This window comes from Euprymna scolopes, chromosome 9, assembly GCF_053919585.1.
Source record: "Euprymna scolopes isolate OS-2025 chromosome 9, ASM5391958v1, whole genome shotgun sequence".
Lineage (NCBI taxonomy): Eukaryota > Metazoa > Mollusca > Cephalopoda > Sepiida > Sepiolidae > Euprymna > Euprymna scolopes.
Genome location: NC_136490.1, coordinates 41,523,288 through 41,548,129, shown reverse-complemented (window position 1 = coordinate 41,548,129; position 24,842 = coordinate 41,523,288). Strand labels below are relative to the sequence as shown.

At 33.7% G+C, this 24,842-nt stretch overlaps 1 protein-coding gene across 3 annotated transcripts in view; it reads left to right on the top strand.

The window, feature by feature from the left end:
- The window catches only part of LOC145284526 (abl interactor 1-like), a 172,184-nt gene that overhangs the window by 4,977 nt on the left and 142,365 nt on the right, over nt 1–24,842 (top strand). Inside the window, exon 1 of one of the 3 annotated variants that reach the window (XM_080133414.1) lies at nt 10,842–10,975. The exons of the other annotated variants lie outside the window; for them this stretch is intronic. The gene's annotated coding sequence lies outside the window, so the exon portion shown is untranslated. Of the gene's footprint in view, nt 1–10,841; nt 10,976–24,842 lie in introns of those variants that run through there. 3 annotated transcript variants of the gene reach the window in all.

Sequence of the window (24,842 nt, the reverse complement as noted above, 5' to 3'; positions counted from 1 at the left end):
TAATTTACGGACCGTGCTGAAATAATAACGTTATTATTTAAAAGGCGATTCTTAATATGGGTAGAGGGATTTTTTTTTTACTATTCTCTACAAAGTGTTCCGACAGATACTGCAAGCAAAGACCATATGTGGGGTAAACCCCACATATAAGACCTTGGTTAATGTAGGGGCAACCCTTCATACCAATCACTATCCAGCTCCCCTACTCCCCGGGGAGCTGGTCCCCATTTCCCCTTCACTCCTCACATACAAAATCGGTCTTGTGCCTAATTTGCTCGGTGGGGGAGCAAATAAATACCCTATTCTCTACTTGGCCTTTTGGTCAAGATCAAAGTGTAGTATCTTTTCCTCAGATGCTGCACTTCCATTTCTTGTTCTCTTTCGGTGGAGGAGAAATCCTTCACGACTGAGACAATTTTTATATTTTTGTACCTTTTCTCCACGTTAAAAAACGACCCTGGTGTCTAACTTTGTCCCGTGGGGAGGCATTGTAAATATGTACTTTCACCTAACAAAAGATGTCGTAAAATTTGAATTTAACTTGGAAAATCCTATCTTAAAATAAGCACGGCCCTTAAATTATACAAGAATTTAACAAAACTTTAAACCTGCGTTACAAATAGTACCTGTTTGAGGACAGCTTAATTTCTCCCACAAAACTGACCTTGTGTCTAACTCTGCCCGCGCGTGGAAGCAAGTCAATGGTAACAAACGAAATAAATCTTGGGTGTTTGTTAAGATAAAGTCGACAGATTTTTTTTGTAAAATATTGCCGCAATTATTATCATCATTTTGAATGAAGATCACTTCATCAAGACCGGACTGCCACTCGAGGATAAGTGTTAAAAGGGTTATTAGTTGAACGATGATCGTTGTTACGAGAATAATTTAAAACAATGGGTGGAATAGGCAGCAGATTCCTTAAAAGGAATTGATTTTCGAAAATATCAGTTCAACAAGTATTTGTTTATATTAGACTTGAAAAGGATATAATGCAAATAAATGAACATATATATATATGTGTGTGTGTGTGTGTGTGTGTGTGTGTGTGTGTGTGTGTACAGTGGCGCTAAAAAAAGGCCGCTCTTGTCATTTTTACAAAAACTGCAATTTAAGCTAAATTAAATGGAACCGTTTAAACAACCTGTACCTTACTTGATTCACCTTTTATTCCTCTATAATTTTACCTGTTCATATTTGATAAGTAAGAAAGTCACTGTTGGACTGATTGTCAAGGACGTATCTCCGACTGGTATGAAAACTTACCAAACTGTGCCATGTAAAGTATATTTACGTCCTTACCAGGAGGTTAGGCACAAAGTCATGTACAAAAGATGCGGATTAACGGATGTCTTTCTTTCTAACAAAAAGTGCTGTTACATCGTTATCGTCTATCTACATGACTAGAATCCTGTTTGATGTTTGTTTTTAGTTGAAAAATCGTGATGTTATGGAATACATTACATGCAATAATAATTGTATGCATATCATGTAGAAGTTATTTTAATGAGTGGTTTCGTAATATTAAGTACAAATACATATTATTATTAGACTATTTAATACAATGCACTTATAAGTTACGATAGTGTTGTAATATTGGAGAGTCATGTAAAGGTTTTATTTAATAAGTCTGTTTATATCACTTTAGGTCTGCCGTAGATCGTACATCAAAGAGAAATTAGTTAAGAAAGTTCTGGTGTTGAAATTGGGAAAGAGGGAGAAATCGATAGATAAAGTGAACGCGTTTGTGGGAATACGTATTTATGAGAGGCATTTTGTTTGGAATAAATGTAATAATTTGCATACGGAGAAAAAGTGTACTAATAGTTTCGTGCAGTATGGTCTAAAAATGATACATGTATTTTGTTTGGGAAATGTTCGTTTAGTTTCCTATTAGAACTGTAGACACAGGGGGAAAATCAAAATTATTTTATTATGTAGAGAAAAAATATATATAAGATTCACATCTAGATTTTTAACCAATCATTATGGATTTTGAAACCCAGCTGCTAGGAATTAGGATGAATAATGTTAGCTACATTTAGTTTAATTCAATATTATGCAAAGGGGGCAAAGTACTTCATAAAAATAAATATATCTCCGATTATTATTATTAAATTTTAACAATAGGTATTAGACATCAATTAATAAATATTCCTCAAATTTCAGTTTTTATGGAGTATTTTAAAGTGTTTTAGAAGTACAATGTTTCTTCAATCAAAATAATGTACTGGATTTTGATCAAAACCAGAATAATGATTCTAGACGTAAGGTTTAGTAGTATTACGTAGTACAATGTCCAATTTAAAAATTCAAATATATCAGATGTGCATTAAATTTGATCTATACTTAGTAAACACCAATTTAGTAAGATTCCCTGGAGGTCAGTTTCATTTTAAGATTCCTTAAGCAAGATTCTCTAAATTTTACTTTCTTGTTAAGACTCCTCAAATTTTATACAATTTTATACATTTTCTACAATAAAAAATAATGTACTGGATTTTGATCAAAATTGAAATAAATATTCTAGACGTAAGGTTTAGTAACAATATATTTTGAATTTAACGTTTGTAAAGAGACATAAAATTGTTGCAAAACTTCTTTTTGGGAATTATTTTTTTTCCTGTTCTAGGAGGGTGGTTTATTAGTTAATACATAAAACACACTCCTGCAGAACTGCTGAGTTTTTGTCAAATATGGAAATACTATGCTTCTGAATCATTTCCATATTCTGAGAATTTTGACCCTAAATTCATGATATTGATTCTTTCTAAATCTGACATAAGGCTAGCCTATAGGCGTAGGACAAACTAATTGAAAATAATCGAAAGCATTAGTTTTCTGATAGCAGCTTTCCCATGAAATTCAGCCGTGTGTAACTTTGGCGAACAGTTTTTCTTGAAACTGGATTATCTGGATAATCATTAAGTTCTGCTGTAATTTGGGGGACGTAGTTTTGGGCTCTTGTTTTTATCATTCTTACGACGGCTCTACGATCTCTCTTAGACAGTTTCGGTTTTCTTCCAGAATTCTATTTAGAGGAGGAGTCTTTCCCTTCTCTTTCATAGGCTGTCATCACCTTCGAGACAGTTCCAGTTGATTTTGTAAGAAACTCAGTCACTTCCGTTATAGCAGAACCTTCTAAATCACCTTCGATACCAACGATTGGAATTTGGAAAGACGATTATAGACATAAGGTTTTATAGAATTATATCTTGAATTTAACTTTCGTAAGGAGGCGTAAAAGTCGTGCAAAACTTCTTTTCGAAAATTAAGAAATTCGGTAAGATTTAAAAATTAAGCTATGTTAGTCTCTGGAGCGTTACTGAAGCTATCATTACCCAAACCACCACAGAGAAAAGTTCATGGGCTTCTAGAGTCAACTATGCTATCAGGGTATTTTTTTAACTTCTAAATTCTCCTGACTCTTCAACACCCGCCTTAATTAAAGGTATTAGAAAAAACGCGATTCATGGTTTTGGAATGAATTAAATGTTACGATCAGAAGAAAATATTACAATGTTTTATAAACAAACAAGAACAAATAATTATAAGAGGGTAAAACAGTTTGCTTGAAGAATTGTTTTATGTGTATATAAAAGAAATGTACTTTGGAAAATCGAACATTGGTGTACGTTAAATTTTATTCAATGTTATGAATTGAGTATATATCTATATATATATACATACATACATACATATATATATATATATATATATATATATATATATATATATATATATATATATATATATTTACAGTTTCTTGGAGAAAGAATTCCGACAAAGTGCTCAATTACAAAGAAAAACATTTTCGATATAAGAGCTTAATATTTATTTATTTAAAAAACATTGGTACCGTCGGTTTCAAGCCCAACATAAAGGGGACCAGTTAATGGTAAAAAGTAAATGATGTTAGGCTCTCGTCCAATGTTTTTCTGAACTTCTGCACTATTAAATAAATATATATATATATATATATATATATATATATATATATATATATATATATATATAGATAGATAGATAGATAGATAGATAGATATTCCTGATGGGTTTTGTGTATTGATATTCATATGAAAAGCTTTTTTTTATCTATTTAATGGAAAATAAATTACAACTTTGTTATATATGAGTTGTGGAATTGCATTTACGAGGGGCGTGCAATAAGTAATGCCCCTGGCCCACTTCCAGTTGTCTGATCTAGCTGAAATTTTGCATGTGCAATTATTTATATCTCTACGGGTTATGTGGCAAATTACAGTTCTGAACTAATTGTGGTTTCTGTTTTACAGGTGTTTGGACTGAGTCAGGTGTGAAATGGAGCCTGTTGAATGTCGAGCAGTGATCCAGTTTTTGTATTTGAAAGGACGCACACCACAAGAGACTTTTGATGAAATGAAAGAAACTTATGATGATAATGCCTCATCATATGACCTTGTAAAACGCTGGCATCGTGAATTCTAACATGGCCGGAAGTCTGTGGAAACAGCTCCCAGACCTGGTCGCCCCCCCCCTTCTGCTATTGATGAGGCATCTGTCCATCAAGTTGAGGCTGCCATTTTGGAAGATCGCCAAATAGCCCAAGATGTCAAGATTAATACAGGGTCTGTGGAAACTATCATTCATGACCATTTGTATATGCTGATTGATTCGCAGGTTGCTCACACCATTCCAGAAGCGAGAACGCGTCGAGTGCTCGAGGATGAATTTGGAGATGTGCCAAGGAGATGAGTCAAAGTTTATTAAAAGACTGATTACACAGGATGAAACCTGGGTCTATCACTATGATCCAGAGACCAAAGCCCAGTCAATGCAGTGGAAGCACTTGGACTCACCACCTCTAAAGAAGGCAAGGGTGCAGCCGTGTGCTGGCAAGGTCATGCTCACAGTCTTCTGGGACCAGGACGGAGTAGTGATGACAGATTTCCTGGCAAAAAGTACCACAATTACAGGAGCCTATTATGCTTCACTTTTGAGGAAATTAAGGGAAGCTATCAAAATCAAGAGGCGGGGCAAGATCAGCAAAGGTACCTTCCTCCTTCAGGACAACGCCCCAGTCCACAACTCGCATGTCGCCAGATCAGAAGCACGGGCGTGTGGTTATGAAATCCTTCCCCATCCTCCCTACTCTCCTGACCTTGCCCCCTCTGACTTTCACCTCTTCTCAGCCATGAAGTTGTTTTTGAAAGGAAAGTGTGGTCCCAGATGATGCAGCCTTCATTTCTGAAGTCACGTCGTGATTGGAGGACCAACCTGGGGTGTTTTACTAAAAGGTCTCGAGAGCTGCATCAAACGATGGGAGAAATGCATAACTCTGGGTAGTTCCTATGTAGAGAAAGACTAATAATTGGGCCAAGTTTCATTGGTCTACTGCTATGGGAATTGGGTCAGGGGCATCACTTATTGAACGCCCCTCGTATCTGCAAATGATCTAGCTAATTTGCATATTCTTTTAAACATTCATTTAATTAAAGTGATTATTTGAGTATAATAAATTCAAGCGCGTGAATGTGTATTATTTTCTGTTATTATTTTATACTATTTCGTATTATTCAGACAAGTGTTCTCATCTTTTTGGTTATATCTATTTGATAATATGGTTAGGAATGTTTTAAATAAAGATTAATAATTTCTACTATTCGGATTATTCGACCTACTGTCCGCATCTAAGATGTTATACAGAAATAAAATTTAGTTCAGACTATGCAGAATAAATTATTCGAAATTTTAGAAAATGTGTAAATAGCTTACGCTTCAGGGATTTTAAAAGGAAATTGAAATTCAGTGAATATGGCTTTATTGATGTTTAGTGATTACGAACTGAATTTAATGCATGTATATATATATATATATATATATATATATATATATATATATATATATATATATATATATATATATATATATAGTGTTATAATGGAATAATTCCAGGAGGAAATCCGGGTATGAGAGCTCAATATGGTAAACAGAGCAATAACATAAAAATATAACACGGAAATTACATAATTGTCGATGCAATAATTTATTTCAACCTTATGGTATTTTCAATCATCTAAACTAGACAATTACATTTTTAATACTCAGTATCAAAAATGTAATTGTCTAGTTTAGATGATTGAAAATACCATAAGGTTGAAATAAATTATTGCATCGACAATTATGTAATTTCCGTGTTATATTTTTTTTTATATATATATATATATATATATATATATATATATATATATATATATATCCCCGAATAAATCCCCGAAACAGTGTTTCATGGTAAACAACTGATGATCCCTTGAAAAATAAATTATTGGTATTATAGTAAATTCGAGAGCGAGTTGATGCAGTGATTGCAGGTTATTAAATGACTTACTGACTAGATGGTTTTCTAACGAATCATAAAAAATATTTTTTGTATAGTTTTAAAGGTTAAAAACTTCCAAGACTATATATATAGTCATTCAATAAAATTCAATATTTATGACGTGAAATGTTTGCATTTCAAATCAAAAGATTTTTATTATTCTATGTAAGACAAAGAATACATTTGACATATTTTAACTCCTTATCCGAGAGGATTTCGATGTCCACCATCTCTCCAGAGGAGAAAATATTAGCAAATAATTATAATGGTTTACATCTTATTTGCTAAAGTCAGTGAGACATGTAAAATCACAATTTAAAGTTTTATAAGTATTCAAATATCATAGATTAAGGGAAGTTAATGATATAGAAATTCACATTCAAATTGCATTGTCAAATCCGAAGTGAATGTCATTGATAGCAGTGTGGTAAAGTGATCCAATTTGTATTTTGAGTAATCCACATCACATAGTCCGAAGCAGGCATTTTCCTGGAGAAATTTTCTTTGTTTATATAATGAGTCCGGTAAATATATTATTATATAGGTCCGGTGGATCTGTTTGATTGTTATATATGCACACACACACACACACACACACACACACACACACACACACACACACATATATATATATATATATATATATATATATATGTTCAATCAATAAGGAACCTCTTCCTGAACTTTAGCCATCAATTTCTACCACGAGCTATCCGTTGCCATATGGGACCCATATATATATATATATATATATATATATATATATATATATATATATATATATATATATATATATATATATATATGTGTGTGTGTGTGTGTGTGTGTGTGTGTATAGATATAGATATATAGATATATATATATAGATATATATATATACATACATATATATATATATACATATATATGGTTATCGACATACAGTACTGTTTTGCTGTATCACCGCTTTTTAGTGCAGATAGACCAGCAGCTTTCCCTAGACAGAGATTGAACCTACAACCATCGAGTTCGTAGACGGCAGATCTAACCTCGGGCCCATGAGATCGGTGCTCGCAAACGATCTTATAAAATGTCCATTTCAAATACACACTCGACCACTGCTTTTACAGTGCTCGATTCTAAAAAAAAACAGCTAGCCTTGCTTGAAAGCCAATTAAGCAGTGGGGTGAGGTACATTTGCGGTAGTGCTCTACCCAAGGTGTAGGACTTAAAATACAGTCATCCATATCCATCGGATTCAAATGGTGATTCAAGGTAACGTGTTTCAAAATTTCCGAGACCAACCACAACACGTTACCCTGGATGGAGACTGTATTTCTCACAGAGGAACTTCTGTTTATTTATTAATTATTGTTTGACACCGCTTTGCATAGAACAGGGATCTAAAAACTTTGGATAAAATCTCTACTCCTCTGCTTTTAAGAACTTTCTCCCGCTGTAATTTCTTCCTTGTTGTCGTATTTTTACTTTATTTTATTTCATTTTTTTTTTTTTTTTGGATGGCTTTTTATATTTTCATACTTATTTTTTATATCTATTTTTTTTTCTATATTTGAATAACTTTGTATTTCTTATATTTCTATTATTTGTTATTACTCTATAATCCTTATATCTTTTTATATTGATTTATCTCATACCCCTGTGTATGTTTTCTCTCCTTATTGTACCATCCTATTGTACTATTATTCACTTAAAAAAAAAATTCTGTATTGTATCTCTTATAATTCACCACCTCACCTTTAGCATTTTATTATAGTATTATTTCTTATAATTTAGACATCATTTAAATACTGTTATTATTTCTGATAACCCTTCTATAATATACTGACATAGCATAAATCCCCTATTTCAAGTAAACCACTTCCATAGCTATAACCCTAGCCCTAACCCTAACCCATTAATACACATGATTGAATAGGAATCTTCTTTGACTTCACCTATCCTATATTCTCCCCAAGAATTTAATTGTATACATTAAATCCATCATGGCAGATATGCTATACACCTACCTAATAAAAGCTATCCTCCTCCTATATCACAGAGATAATCTTAGTTCTCCCACCCCAAACAGTTTCAATGTTTTATCTCTCACACCACAATAATTTCACTCCTAATGTAACTATTGTTAAACGTCGCATCTCCTCTTCTGATGAGAAACATTAGGCTTCGAAATACCATCGTATAAGAGTTCTTACTTATCATACATTCCTAATTGATGTATCATCTTTATTGAATAAACGCATAAATCTGTATACATTTGTTTATATTTTTATATCATCGTTTTCTTATTTTATTGATAATCTATGTAAGTTCCAAAACAATTTGTTGAGCTTTGCATTATCCCGATAAGCCTCTTCTAAAGAATCGATCTTATCTTTTAACTCCCCTATATATATATATATATATATATATATATATATATATATATATATATATATATATATATATACTAGCAAAAGTACCCGTCGTTGACTGTGTTCAAAAACAGCCTACAGCAAATGGACTCTGATTTATGAGAGTATGATAGGTTATGAAAAGGAAGGGTTGTAAAGAGATAGCTTCGAATTTCGGGGTATCAAAACCAAAGCTAAATATGATGAAAGTAAAAGTAAAATAGATAAATCCCATAATTTATTACACCATACCTGTTCACACTGAAACACTTATCACAATATTCTGTGGATCTATATTAAAAAAAAAACTTTGTGACATATTTCCATTCTATGGAGGTCAGGTGCAAACGAACACCCCATAATTTTATTATACCATATTTCATCAAACTAAAACATAATTATCAAAGTATACTTACGCAGATAGATATAAAAAGTCTTTATTAAAGTTTGTGTCTATTTCCATTCTATGGAGGCTAGGCTAGGCGTGAACGTAGACGCCACAATTTTATTATACCATCCCTATTTAAGTTAAAACATACTTATCAAAGTATTCTTATGTACATCTATATCAAAAACACTTGTAAACTTTTTTTTTTTAATTTTTATTTCCATACTTTGTGGACCAGGTGCGTACGCAGACCCCACAATCTTAATGAACATACCCATTCCTGTGTCTCGATACATCTTCTATCATAATATCTGATCAGTTTTATATATTAGTCAACCATATAGGAGCCTATTCGTGACCAGACACACTCACACAGACGTTCAGCAATGAAGAATCATTGCACTTGGCCCCCGTCGACGTGCAGATCCCTGATAAATCCGCTTAGTATCAAAATCACACACCATTCACTGTTGAGGTCCCTAAACCCTAAATACTGCAAAGCCTTGTACTTTAATAGCTTTTGGAATTCCCTTCCTGCTATTTGCTTCTACGATTGTACTGATGTGCAGAAGTTTTAATGTAACGTAAACCAACATCTTGCCTATCCCCCCTAAGCACGGTCCCAAATAGTAACCTCCTTATGTCCAAGTGGCGTGTGCCTTTTTTGGGTGAACGTGAGTATAAAAATAAAAATAAGAAAATAAAAAAAACAAGTGTTTTTATTGTTGTTGTTTTTATGTAGAGATATTTAAAGGAGTGTAAGTCGCATGGAATTGAATACTTAACGAGGCTGATTTCGTTTTTTTTTTTTGTTGTTGTTTTATTGGTCGTGTTTCTTTAATATGTTGTTTCTTTTTGGAGGTGTTTGTATATACCTTGGACAACAACTTAAATGAAATAAAAACCTTAGGGAAGCCTCCAACGCCTTGCTAGGATTATCCTTTTTTTTCTCTTCAACATATTTTCTATAATTAATCATAGTTTGTAAAACGTAGTGGACAAAGCAAGGGCATGCAGAGGGGTTGATAGGGCTGCCTAAGCACCTGTCTGTTTTACTCCTGATTTAAAAGTGCCCTTTTCAAAGGATTTTACGGTGTCCATTACTAAATTTTTGTCGTCTTTTTTGTTGTTGTCGTATTTTGTTTTTCACTTGAGCACCTGCCCTGAAAAAGTTCTCTGTGCGTCACTGGGGATAGAATATTTGGTAAAATTCTGCTATAAGGGAGAATTCTGGGGTTCGAAACTTCAATCCTCCGTAGGGACGATACTCCAAATACAATTGTGAAATACTTAAGACTTCTATCCAGTCACGGTTGGATTAATGAGAGCCTGCTATCCTGCGGATTAAATACAGGGTACCTTTCGGAATCCTATGCAGATGCCCGAGTTCAACAGGAAGATTCCCGAGTTCAACGGAAAGATTCCCGAGTTCAGCAGAAAGATTCCCAAGTTCAACAAAGATCCCCGTATTCGACAAGAAACACCTAACGATACACCGAAAGTTCCATTGACCGAAACGTTGTGAGAAATGACACTAACGATGAGAACAGTAGTCCGAAGAATCCAAATTATACATATTAAGATTTTCTTCATAAACTTTATCACTATTATTTCGTAGACCATATCTCTTAACTATGGCAACAACGACATTTACTTATACAGCTGATAGTACTACTACTATTGCTATTACTCGTGGTGGTGGTGGTGGTGGTAGTAGTAGTTTAGGAGCATTGCTTCTGCTGCAACAACCTGCCCTACCTATGATAGCCATATATTACAGTGACCCGGAAACTGTCAGTCAGTTGATAACTTGGCCAAGAACGAGGCCGCGTACAGGTAAGCCTTGGCTTTTGTTGTACATGAACGTTTTCAGCCTACCTACCCACTTACCTGTCCTCCACGTTTTATAGTAGCCAGTTTTATTCAAACAGTTGAAAAGAAAGTAAAATGTTATTTCATGTAAGCTGCCGGTGATAAAATCAATGGCTAGATGTGCACGTGGGTATATATATATATATATATATATATATATATATATATATATATATATATATATATATATATATATATACTAGAAGGGTGTCCGGCATTGCCTGGCCATAAAATACGCTTAAATATGATATTTTGATTAATGCAGATTTCGTATTTATTATAATATTATATTAGACCCAATATATAGTAATGATTTAAAAAGTTTAAAAAGAAAAAATGACTCGTGCGCCATCACCGAGAATCGAAACTAAAACGTTTAGCTTACGACTTTTTTTGCATCTACCGTTAATGACTGAGCTATGAAGACATGTTTACTGCAAGGCTAATAATTAAAATAGAAACCAATAACTACTACGTTATGTATCATATTCGTAATGCCGTTGTTCGACCTTCACCTGGAAAATTTCATTTTTTTTAAATTTTCATGGTGGCGCATGAGTTAGTTTTTCGTTTATTTTTACTTTTTAAATCATTACTACATATTAGGCCCAATGTAAATCTATAATATAAATCTCACCTATCTGTTTAAATGTATGTATGTATGTTTGTATGTATGTATGTCTCGCAAAAACTTTCGACGGAGAAAACAAATTTTCACGAGATCGGTATCGTTTTGAAGCCGAACCGTTGGACAACAAATATCGTAAAATTGGCTATAAATATTAATTTCTTCACCCTAACTAGGCACTTTTCTATAAGGAGGGGTGGTTATTTTGCCGATACGAGGGGTGCGCAATAACTAATGCCCCTGTCCAACTTCCCGTTGTCTGATCTAGCTGAAATTTTGCATGTGCAATTATTTATATCTCTACGGGTTATGTGGCAAATTACAGCTCTAAACTAATTGTGGTGTCTGTTTTACAGGTGTTTGGACTGAGTCAGGTGTGAAATGGAGCCTGTTGAATGTCGAGCAGTGACCCGGTTTTTGTATTTGAAAGGACGCACACCACAGGAGACTTTGGATGAAATGAAAGAAACTTATGGTGATAATGTCCCATCATATGACCTTGTAAAACGCTGGCATCGTGAATTCAAACATGGCCGGAAGTCTGTGGAAAAAGCTCCCAGACCTGGTCACCCCTTCTGCCATTGATGAGGCATCTGTCCGTCAAGTTAAGGCTGCCATTTTTGGAAGATCGGAACGTTACTACGCATGTCGCCAGATCAAAAGCACGGGCGTGTGGTTATGAAATCCTTCCCTATCCCCCTTACTCCTGACCTTTCACCCTCTGACTTTCACTTCTTCCCAGCCATTAAGTTGTTTTTGAAAGGAAAGCGTTTATCAGATGATGCAGCCTTGATTTCTGAAGTCAATTCGTGATTGAGGACTAACCTGGGATGTTCTACAAAAACGTCTCCAGAGCTGCATCAAACGATGGGAGAAATGCATAACTCTGGGTAGTTCCTATGTAGAAGAAGGCTAATAACTGCCAAGTTTCGTGGCTCTATTGCTATGGGAATTTGGTCAGAGCCATTACTTATTGCATGCCCCTCGTATCTTCGAACGTCATACACTCTTTTCGATTGTCTTGCATCAATTTAAACATTTGTCACTTCCGGTTTGGCGATGGGCACAACAGAGAACACGTCACGTTTTTTCCTCTTTCGTGGTATGGGTTCGAGCCTGCTTGCCTACTTCCACTTATTTTATGCTCAACACAGACGCCTCTAAACACCAGGCAACGCAGGCCACCAAGGTTAGTATAATAATAATAAATACGAAATCTGCATTAATGAAAATGTCATATTTAAGAGTATTTTACGGCCGGGCAATGCCAGGGTCCTAGCTAGTATATATATATATATATATCAATTTTTTATTATTTTTTTTTCGAGGGTAAACAGTTACATATGGTCGCTACAAACAGCCATCTGTTTTAGTCAATGAGATTTTGTCATGCGACACTAAACCATTTTACGCTATAGAAAAAAAAGAAAAGACTGGGCTCTTCTTTTTGAAGAGCTCATTCTTTTTACTTTTCTTTCTTTTTTCTTTCTTTTTTTCTTCTTTTTTTATAGCGTCGAATGGTTCAGGGTCGCCTGACGAAGTCTCATTAACTGAAACAGATGGCTGTTTGTAGCGACCATGTAACTGTTTATCCTCGAAAAAATAATAAAAATATTTTGCTCTTGTTATCGAGCACTATCTAACAACCTCGTTCTATTCATTAGTCCCTTCTTTTGAAAATCTCAAACCTGAATTTATATATATATATATATATATATATATATATATATATATATATATATATAACTTTTTCACCCGTTACAAACTGGTACAAGTTATAGTCCAATGATTAGAATAGATGCTTTATGCACCATTGATGATGTAATATACTTAAATTGGGCTCATTTTTTCATTAAATGCTAATCATAATTTCATGCAAAATTTCAGTCAGGTTGGCACCGTAGTTTCCGAGAAAACTTCTAGAGTAAATATGGTATTGTGGTTATTAATCTTTATTAATCTCTGACTGCGTATCGACCGTATACCATACTACTTAGTTCGCTGCAACTTATTATAACAAAGGTCCAGACAAAGTTTCAACCAGATCAGGCGAGTAGTTTCCGACAAAAAGTGGAACGGAGAGAGAAACGGACAAACAGACTAAAAGAAATATGAGATATGGATGTATATATTGGTGCGTGTGTGTTTTAGTGTGTCAAAGCGTGTGTGTTTGAGTGTATTTGTGTGTGTGTGTGTGTGTGTGTGTGTATTTGTGTGTGTGTATTTGTGTGTGTGTATTTGTGTGTGTGTGTGTGTGTGTGTGTGTGACTGCGTAACAATAAAATCATGCTTTTAAACCAGACAGAATCAGGACAGCATACTTTGCTCACGTGACGTTTTATAACAAGAATAAGCAATGAATTTGACTTGTCTAAACCTTTTATTGCAGTTTCATGTGACATTCGATCGCCAAACGTGGATTAATAAAAAATGCCTTTATTACTTTTATACACTTCAAAAGTTTGAATCTGCGTTTAAAATGTATTTTGAAAAACCGTTATTAACATTCATGTGATGATCGGATGACGTATAAGCAGTAAAGCGCCAAAAGCAAGAAAATCCACACAGACATATCTTTAACGATTTAATAAATATTAGGTTGGTGTAAAAATAATGTCGTTTTTTATCAGATATCTGCACGTCAAAAAACGACATTATTTTTGCATCAACCTAATATTAAAAATTATTCTTATCACTACTGTTACTGACGTTTCATGCTTATGCATTCAACAGTGTAGGAAGTGACAATTACTGCCAGTCGCGAGATCCGGGCCCAGTCACACACGTGCTCTTGACTTTGTAGGCTGATATTCTACCTCCAGGCCATCAAGAAATTCAGTACCTATTAAATGTCAAATCATTTACAGTAAACAGTCAGAGAGTATTCAATAACAGGAAGTCAGAATTGTGTTTTAGTTGACCGCTTTTACACAAAAATGATAACATTATTTTATACGAAGATCAAACAACATGCAATGAGATAGAGAGATAAACAAAATCTAGTAAAGAGATGATCCACTTTGTAAGTTAGTTGCAAATAACGACTAATGAGGATAATCAACATGGAATTTTCAAACATAACTCAATCCCAAAACTAAAGCATAATTGAGCATCTATTATGAGCATCTATTGAGTTATGTTTCTGATTTTTTTTAAGAGGAGAATTGTATTATTTGGATTATTTAGACTACTGTTCTCATTTTGGGTGTTATTTTCACAACGTCTCGATCGATGTAACCTCTGACCTTCTTCAGGTGTATCTTGTCGAACTTAAGAATATTTTTGTCGAATTTGCATGGAATTTCGAGCGGAACCCTTTAGGAGACAGCATGCTCTCGTTCTGTGTCATGGCTAGGTGAAGTGCTAAATAATTCAGTATTGTATTTTGAGTGTCGCCCGCACTGAGAATTGACCCTTCAAGGTCAAGAGGAGTGTAACTTACAAGTGAATTTTACTAAGTACTTTATCCATAACGCATCGGCTCTTTTTGATTAGATAAACCTTTTTGATTAGATAAACCTGGAGTTTTCATCGACCGAATCGGAGTGAAAATAGCACTCAAGATGAAAACAGTAGACTCGGAAATCCAAATAATACGTATTACTGAGTGTGCTACGGCATAATCGTGCTGACACAGCGGTTTCTGTTATATCACCGCTGAGTCTGGTCAGTACTAAAATGGGTGACCATTTGGGAATACCAGGTGCTGTATGTGCTCTCCGCCAATCTCGGCATCGTTTCCTGGACTTATTCTTGCCACTGGATTCAGGCAGTGTCGGCTCAGGAGAAATGTGGTTGGCGATTGCACAACTCTTGCTTCTAATTTACACGTGCAGACACTCTTACAAGATAGAGACTATTGAGTGTCACAATGCATAATGGAACGCATTGTGCTTGTCATTAGTCTACTTGAAAAAAAAAATGACGAGATCGGGCAACATTGAGTTTGAATAACATCACTTCCATACGAACGGCAAAACAAAGACACGCGGGCCATCTTTCGAGATCTACAGACAACGGGTGGGCATGTAGACCGACAGAAAGGACCCCGAGGAAATGGAAAATACCAAGAGGTAGAGAAAAATCTCGGTTGAGAGACAACCTTGAAAATCAACTGTATCATACGTGGTTACACCAAGTCGGATATAAATGAAGGAAACCAGGAGGAAGTTCCTTGTTCAGGAGTGATTGGAAACATTTATTAGAATCATGACGATGCTTTCGTCATTTTCTTTTGAAAACAAATATTGATCAAATCAGTTTAATATATATATATATATATATATATATATATATATATATATATATATACATATATATATATATATATATATATATATATATATATATATATATATATATTTATATATACACTCATGAACAAAAAAAAAATGGGCCAGGAAAGAAATTTACAATTTATTGCACAAAAAGCTGCATTACACAAAATGCAATTAAATAATAAACGAAAATGAGTAAAAAATATAAAGAGCAAGATATTTACTTAAATAAAAACTTAGTATGAAATGGAATTGCCCTTAGATATTTTTAAAAGATCAATTCTTTTTATCATGCTTTCAACCAACTTGGAGCACTGTGAAGAGGAGATGTTATTCCATTCTCTTTGTACTGCTTCCCATAATTTTTCTTTGTTGGAAAAAGTTTTTCTAACTAATGCACGAGATATTATAGCCCAAATATTTTCCATTGGGTTTAAATCTGAGCTTTGGCCAGGCGAAAACATCACATCAATTGAATTATCAGTAAGCCACTTCTTTGTGACTTTTGCTGTGTGTGCAGGGGCATTATCATGTTGAAAAATAATGTCATTGTTCATTTCTAACTTCTGGATGCTTGGTAATAGACCTCTTTCTAATGTTTGAATGTATTCTTTGGCATTAATTGACGCATCACATCTGATAATTTCCCCAACTCCTGCAGCAGAAAAGGTCCCCCATACCATTATTCCTCCGTTTCCATGTTTTATTGTGGTTTTTATGCAATTCGGTGAAAATCTTTCTCCGGATCTTCGGATGCAACGTTCAGAGGCATCACTGGCAAGGCAAAATCTTGATTCGTCCGACCAGAAAACATTTCTAAACCAATCTGCATCTTTCGTACCATAACATGATGCAAATGTCTTTCTGTCGCTGATGTTCTTCTTAGTTAAAAAAGGTTTTTTTGCACATCTTTTTGATGAAAATCCCATTTCCCTTATCCTTCTGGATATTGTCACTCTAGAAAGAGAATTTCCTTTTGCTGTTTCGAATTGTTTGCTATGGTCAACATAAGTTTTTTTGTGATCCTTCAAAACGGTCATTTTAAGCCTGTGATCGTCCTTCATTGTGGATGCTCTGGGGCGACCAGAACCAACTTTCCTGCTCACTGTGCCTTCAATTTCGAACCTTTGCCCAATTCTCTTCACAGCTGAAAGAGATGTTGCCACCTTTTCTTCTTTCAAAATGTCGAAAATCTGCTTGTAAGTCAAATTTGCCTGTCGTAATCCTGCAATTCGGTTTTGAATTTTTTTCGTCAAGATGTCGTCTTACTTTTCTTGGACTCATCTTTAATACTAATAATCTGAAAAATACTAAATAACAGCTAATCATTAGCAAAAAAGTGATAAAAATTTTAAAAATTGTTTTCTTTCCAATTTCAATCATGGCCCATTTTTTTTGTTCCAATTTTAATTATGGCCCATTTTTTTTTGTTCACGAGTGTATATGCATGTCAGATTAAACACGGTCCTCATTGTTACAATTTTGCTGGTAATCTTTTCTATTTACCGAATGATCTTTTTTGTTTCGGCTGGAAGGTTATATAGTATGGCGCCCAGTGGTTGTTGTTCAACAATATTTTCTAGTGCTTTTCGTCGATACTTCTGATCATCCTCAGGTTGTTGGTGCTGTTGCCGTTCTTTTTTAGGCTTGGATATATAGTTAATTCTGTGTGTGTGTGTGTGTGTGTGTGTGTGTGTGTGTGTGTGTGTGTGTGTGTGTGTGAGACAGAGAAAGAGTGAGAGAGTTTACCTTCTGGGTGGCTAAATTCACTAGAGATATATCAGTAGATATAAAGAAATTTCAACGTTGGGCATTCCAGTTTTCTAGAATGGACGTTATTGATGCGGAAAGTCGTGTTGCAGGTTTTTCCCCAGAAATAATTTCTGTTCGCCAAGCCACTGTATCATCAGAATTTCTAAGTTTGCATAGGATTGTTATTTTAACAGATATTTGTTACTTTTAGAGTTTGAAACGATTTTTATTGGTTGGAAAATACTTTGAGTTTAATATGTTCCTGTGAAAACTTAATTGCTTTGGAGAGTGAAAAGTAAAACAAAATCAGACGAAGCGGAGGAAAGAGGCTAGCAATTCATACCATTTTCTTTTTAGTATCTGTCGAAATCATGTCTGAATCTTACTGCAGTATCACCAAAGAAAACGTAAATGACAATTATTTTTGGATCCAAAAAGAAACGGTGTGATTTTTTTTTTTAGATAAATAAGGAAATATATAGCTTACGCTTAAGTTTCTAATCACGTATTTCAATTAAATGAAGGCCACCATCAACGAGGGAGTTCTTTCTCTTGTCTAGAATCTTTTAGTAATTTAATGAAGCAAAACGTAATAACGGGCAGACAGATAAGCAAAATAAAATCTGAAACAGAAAAATGTGATTATATATATATATATATATCCACTCCATCTCTTTCATTGTTCTAGATTTCGTTTTTACGTTAGTATGATCCTTTCCATACTTATTTCTTTAAATACTTTACAAGCAAAATTTCTTTATGCATTTTGCTAACTCCTCCCCTCTGACGAGAAAGAAAAGTATTTCTTCGAAACTCCGCTGATTAAGAACTTTCACTTCTATTTGTGTTTCCTTTCTGAATAATAAATATGTTTTTAATTCTTACTAAGGTGTATATTACAATAGAAAAATGCAAGCATGAAAAGTAATATGGTTAAGCTTAAGCATGGAAAAGTAAAGTACTAGTTCTTAAAACTGAAATATATATATATATATATATATATATATATATATATATATATAACTACTTAATTTACTCACATAAAATTAATATACGAAAGTATAGATTTATGCGTAAAGTTTAAGTATTTACTTCTAAAGTGGTCAATACGTAGGTAGAGCTAGTTAGTAAGTTATAAAACTGAATATTCCGCGTTTCATCCACTCTAGGATTCTTCAGGCTTATGCGCATAAGCCTGAAGGATACTAGAGTAAATGAAACGCGGAATATTCAGTGTAGCTTAATCGCCATATACATTTTTATAACTTACTATATATATATATATATATATATATATATATACATATATATATATATATTGACATTCACATTATAATTTTATTCCAAATAAAATACTAAAAGTTAATTTCATTATTAACCAACCCATCTCAGTTTCGGCTAAAATCTCCCTACTGACGACATTTTTGTTCTTATTCACATTTGAATTAAGGTTGAACACACACCTGAGGAAGGGAAAACTTCTCTCGAAATATTAAGTGATATGAAACTTCCATTAATGTTGTAAAGGCAAATAAATTATGAATTAATAAAAGACGCAAACTTCCCAACCCATTTCTATCGTTCTATGTCCTAAATTGTTTCCGTTCGTGTTTTTCCATTCTTTGCATTTTATAAGTTACCTTTATATAAATTTATTGTTATTTCCCAACCTTAGATTCAAAGTTATTCCCATTAAAGGAACACATACAACAATATCCAAATATTTAAATTCGGAATATTCGATTTCATAGTCTGTACCGGAATCCATTATACCAATCACGCCCACCCTTTCCCTTCGCTCATTAATTACGTCATTAACCTATAATTCTAAAAGCGCTTAGCTGTATTTTATCAGTAGACTATGTTTAGTGCTTAAAGCCTTGACCTGTATGTAATTTGTTGTAAGGAAATTAAATTCTACAAATATCAGGCAGGAACCTTGTTTTTGTGTTTTTTTGTTTGTTTACTTTGATCTTAAATTTTCTAAGGTGTGGGGTTGGACGTATCTGCCTGTTTAAACGGTAACTTGATTCTGTTATTCCGTTTTACGGCATATCAACTCGTTTCAGGTCCTTTTATGGGGAAACACAACACCTATTGTCAGTAATTCGTTGAACACATGTTTTGCACTATTTTTTGTCTTCTTAAAAAGATTAAAATCAAGAGATGATAATGAGTCTTATATCTAGGATCCTTATTTAAATTTAGATAAAAATCCATTACATGATTTTAATTCTAAAATATTTCTACAGTTTAAGGCTTAAATTTAAGGGGTCTTAAGCAGAAACTAAAATTCGAAGAATCTTGCTTAACTGGTCTTTAATGACGATGGATGAAACTCAATTATTTTTTATAAATTCTAAAGTATGGTATTAATTTAAAAAACAATTAAAGACTTTAACTAAAGCGCATAAACCTATAATATATAAACCAGTTCCCATGTGTCTAATGTAACACAAAAATAACTTCACGTGCAAGTTTCATAGCTATATTTTGAAATTCTATTCTTTTCTGCAACATTTTTGGTCATTTAATTTTTCACGCGATGATAATTCTACGAATAATTGAAAACATTCGTGATTTATATAGAAAATATATTTTTGGTTTAACACAGGAATGGTAATTAGAAAAATTGATAAATAAGAGGCGTAACCAATTAGTGGATTTCTGTTGTTTTTAATAACGTTTGCTCATATATATATATATATATATATATATATATATATATATATATATATATATATATATATATATATATATAAAGACTGGCGTGGAACGTTCTCATTGGTAATACCTTCTCCTCCTTCCCCTTCTTTTCTCCTCCTTCCCCTTGCATGCACATTAGTTTCACTAGACTGATGAAGACCCAAGGATTGATCGAAAATATGTACATGTAAAAAAACAGTTTTTTTAATTTCTTTAGAAAACGAATAAATAAAAGTTATAACCTCTTCGGATTCTTCTCTTATACATATTCATATATATATATATATATATATATATATATATATATATATATATATATATATATATATATATATATATATATATAATCTGACGACGTAAGATTCTGCAGTTTTTCCACGGTGGTATCGTCGCTCAACCACATAAAGTGCATGGTATTCCAAAATGGTCACCCATCTGATACTGGCCGAGCTCTACGTTGCTTAACATCGGCGATGAGAGGTGACGGTGGTCTAGTGATTAACGACACGAACTGATTACCTGCATGTCAAAAGTTCTAATCCGGTTCATTCCATAAAAATCACTTTTACTTACAATGTTGGCAACCTTCACGTGGTCCCTCCCATAATTCCCCCCACCCCGATTTCTTTCTAGAAATAATTCTGACTATAAAAAAAATCGGGGAAACCAATGCCAACAATAGACTCTTCGGATCCGGACTAACATTATGTATAATATCGAGCTTGTGAACGAATGATTTTTTTCGTATTCTTAATAGTTTCATGATCGTACAAAATGTCCTTGCTAATTCTCATGAACGACAAAAATGACGTCATTCTTACAAACACAAGATGGGATTACATATTTAAGAATCGGTTGGTTAGCAGATACCCAAACGTGTGCATTGCGCTGCAAGCGATGCTTATATCAAAGCAACAAATGTTGCAAAACGTTTCAACAAACTAAATGATTAATTGCTGTTTCATTTTACTTCAGTCGAACTTCTCAGAAGTCAAAAAATCCTTTCCAGGGTTAACACTTGATCTTTAGATATTCGAATGTTCCTTTAAAGTTCTCCTTTATATCTCAAACACTGGATCAGTAAATAAGTTGAAAAGATTATTTCCCTTTCCATAAGACTATCTAAATAATATATTTCTTTTTATTCTCATGGTCTTACTGGATTCCAGGACAAGAATACATTTAGTCTGGTGAAGGATCCAGCTTCGTGCTGTTAATTGAGATAACATCACTTGGAGAAGGTGCATCATTCCTCGTAAAAGTCAGTGTGGGTTAACCATATCGGGATCTTATTTGGGCTACGAACACTATGTGATTTTGAATATCTGATCAGGGTTTACTTGCGGGGAAATTATCCTTATACAAGGTTGTCCTGGCTAACCTCTGTACAGAGAGACATTACACACTCCAGGACAGTGTCTAATAGGCATTCAAGTTCACTCTATTATAAGTGATCGACAATATGATATGGCAAGTTATACGATTTAATAATCTTTATCTATTGAAAAAAAAATATGCGTGCCCCATTGCTCGAGATTAAGTAATAAATACACCTTTATATTCACACTGGCACATCGATTCTCATTAGATCATTGAAGTTAAGCAATGTTAACCATGGTCAGTACCAGAGAAGTAACGATTTGTGAATAACAGAAGCTACATGTGGGAAGAGTGGGATATATTTTTGCACAAATTCTACCTAACTTTTAATATCATCGATCACTAAGCTTTTGTCTCAGTGACCACCTTATACTCATTAATGCTTATCCTCGAATGGTATTCGGGCCTTGATAAGCGATGACTCTCTTGTAAAAAAAGCTGAAAAAAACCCCTAATGCTTCTAAATTATCAAGCGTGGTAAACACATGAATGGGGACTATTGAAAATGTGTTATTCCCTAGAGACTTCTGCATTCATCCAAAGAGTGTGCCGCATCAGGATACGATGAAGTATGTATTTTGACGTACTTCGTGTAAAAAAATTATGGTGTAAAATAATCAATAATTTTGAACGCATGAGCTTAAAAACCTAGTTATCTAGCACGCCTCCACCGGGGAATGCATATGAATGCTTTTCCGGCTACTCTTGTTCATAAACAAGGGAACTAGTTATCTTCACTTTCCAGCCAAGTACAACATCTTGCTAAGTTGGGAAACAAGTAAATAGTGTCGTTTTATTTATTATTATTATTATTATTATTATTATTATCATTATTATTATTATCATTATCATCATTATTATCATTATTATTATTATTATTATCATCATTATTATCATTATTATCATTATTATTATTATTATTATTATTATTATTATCATTATCATTATTATCATTATTATTATTATTATTATTATCATTATCATTATTATCATTATTATTATTATCATTATTATTATTATTATTATTATTATTATTATTATTATTATTATTATTATTATTCGTTCAACGTGTTCCGTTAATTTCATTTATCTTACCCGGGAATAAATTTTTATTAACGATTCCAATGGTAGTAGTTACGTCATTTTATAGAGTTTTCTTTGCTGAACGCGCTAATTGATTGGACGTATCTTATTTTAGATGTGTCATTAGATCTTCATGAGAAACTTGGTCAGTGTGTTATGCTCGAGTTTAAAATATGTCCGTTAGTCTGTCACGCTTTTATTTCAGTGTCATCTTCTACGTGAAATGCGCAGATCAAGTGGACGCTTCGTAAAATATATTTATTCTACTTTTAAATTTTCTCTTGACTGTGTATCTATGGTTCTAAGTCTTTTGATAATTCGTATTATTTGGATTATTCAAACAACCGTTTTTATCTTGAGTATTATTTTTAACACGCAAGGGCGCGTGGCGTATTGGATAAAGTATTTGGTACATTCAGTTGTCAGTCGGACTCTTCTGTGGATTGATGGCTCAACCCCCCAATGCGGGCAACACTCAAAATACAATCGCGAATTACTTAGGATTTCTACCCTATCATGGCTGACGGAACGAGCACGTACTACTTTTATCGATTAAATAAAAGGTTCCGTTCGAAATTCCGTGTCGATTCCGAAGTTCGACAGAAAGATTACCGAGTTCGAGAAAATACGCGAGGTTACATCGACCGAAAAACTCAAGATGAGAACACTTGTCCGAATAATTCAATGTATCTACTTTTCATCTTTCTCGTCTGACTACCACCACAGCAAATAATTCCCTTTCTTTCTCTGTGCATCTAAAATCAAACAGAGTTTCTATGGACATAGATTCTTTCCAAGAAATTCCCATCTGTGAAACGCATTAGCATAGTATTTGTAATGAGATAAGCTACTCTACAAACTTAAAAAATAAATGGACTTACCCAGAGGAGATAAATACAATTACATCTAAACGTTATGTCAGTGATTCGTGGCAGTTATGGCCCCAGAATCATGATGTATAATTTTGTAACATACATTTGCTTATGCATTTTTTTTTATTAATTACCTGTGAAACAAATTTCAGGTTTTAAAAAATATACATGCCACATAAAACCTGTTTCGATGGAAGAAATGTATGAAGTGCCTTCAATAAGTTTCATGAGTTTTTTTTTTTTTTGTGAGGGGGGTACATGCATTTTGAATTGTGTAGACTCTTGAAAATTCAATATTTTATTTCTATATAACTTAGGAGATGACTGACCAATTTTCATGATTTCAGGTTTAAATGAACAGCTACAGCAGGAATTGGAATACATCCTACTAAAAGCTGATTGTCACAACTGATGAATTTCAAAAATGCAATCTGGATGTGAGGGTATTTTAGAAGAACGATATGCAATAAAATTCTGTTTTAAACTTGGAAAAAATGTCAAAGAAACGTATGGAATACTTCAGATTGCTTTTGGACTATCTTGTATGAATCAAGCATCAGTTTTGGATTGGCATAAGAGATTCAAGGCAGTCAAGAAATCTGTGAGGAATGATGAGAGATGTGGTAGTAGCAAGGAAGTCAAAACACCAGATTTGATTGGCCAAATAAAGAATTTCATGGATAAGGACCATTGTATGCCTATAAAGACAATAAATGCACAGTTTGATGTCAGTGTGGGAACTGTACACAATTATTTGCGAGGAACTGAAGATGCGGAAGATTTGCTCGAAGGTTGTCCCAAGGGTGCTCAGAAAAGATTTGAGAGAGAATACAAAGCCCGAGAGTTTATTGGTAATCGCCTGAGGCGCCCTTTATTGCTAATCGCCTGAGGCGCACTTTTTGCAGGTTAGAGTGTCCCTCCACGGGGGCGCTGATTTTCCAATCCCACTTACCGAGTTTGGTGTCTAATTCTTGCAGTGGAAAAGAACTAAAGAACTCAAAAGTTTGTATAAGTTCGTTTTCAGTATGAAAATTAATTTATGAAACACCTTTTGTACATATTAAATTGTGAACAAACATACACACAGGAATACGGCTTTATTATAATAGATATGTGTATAATATATATATATA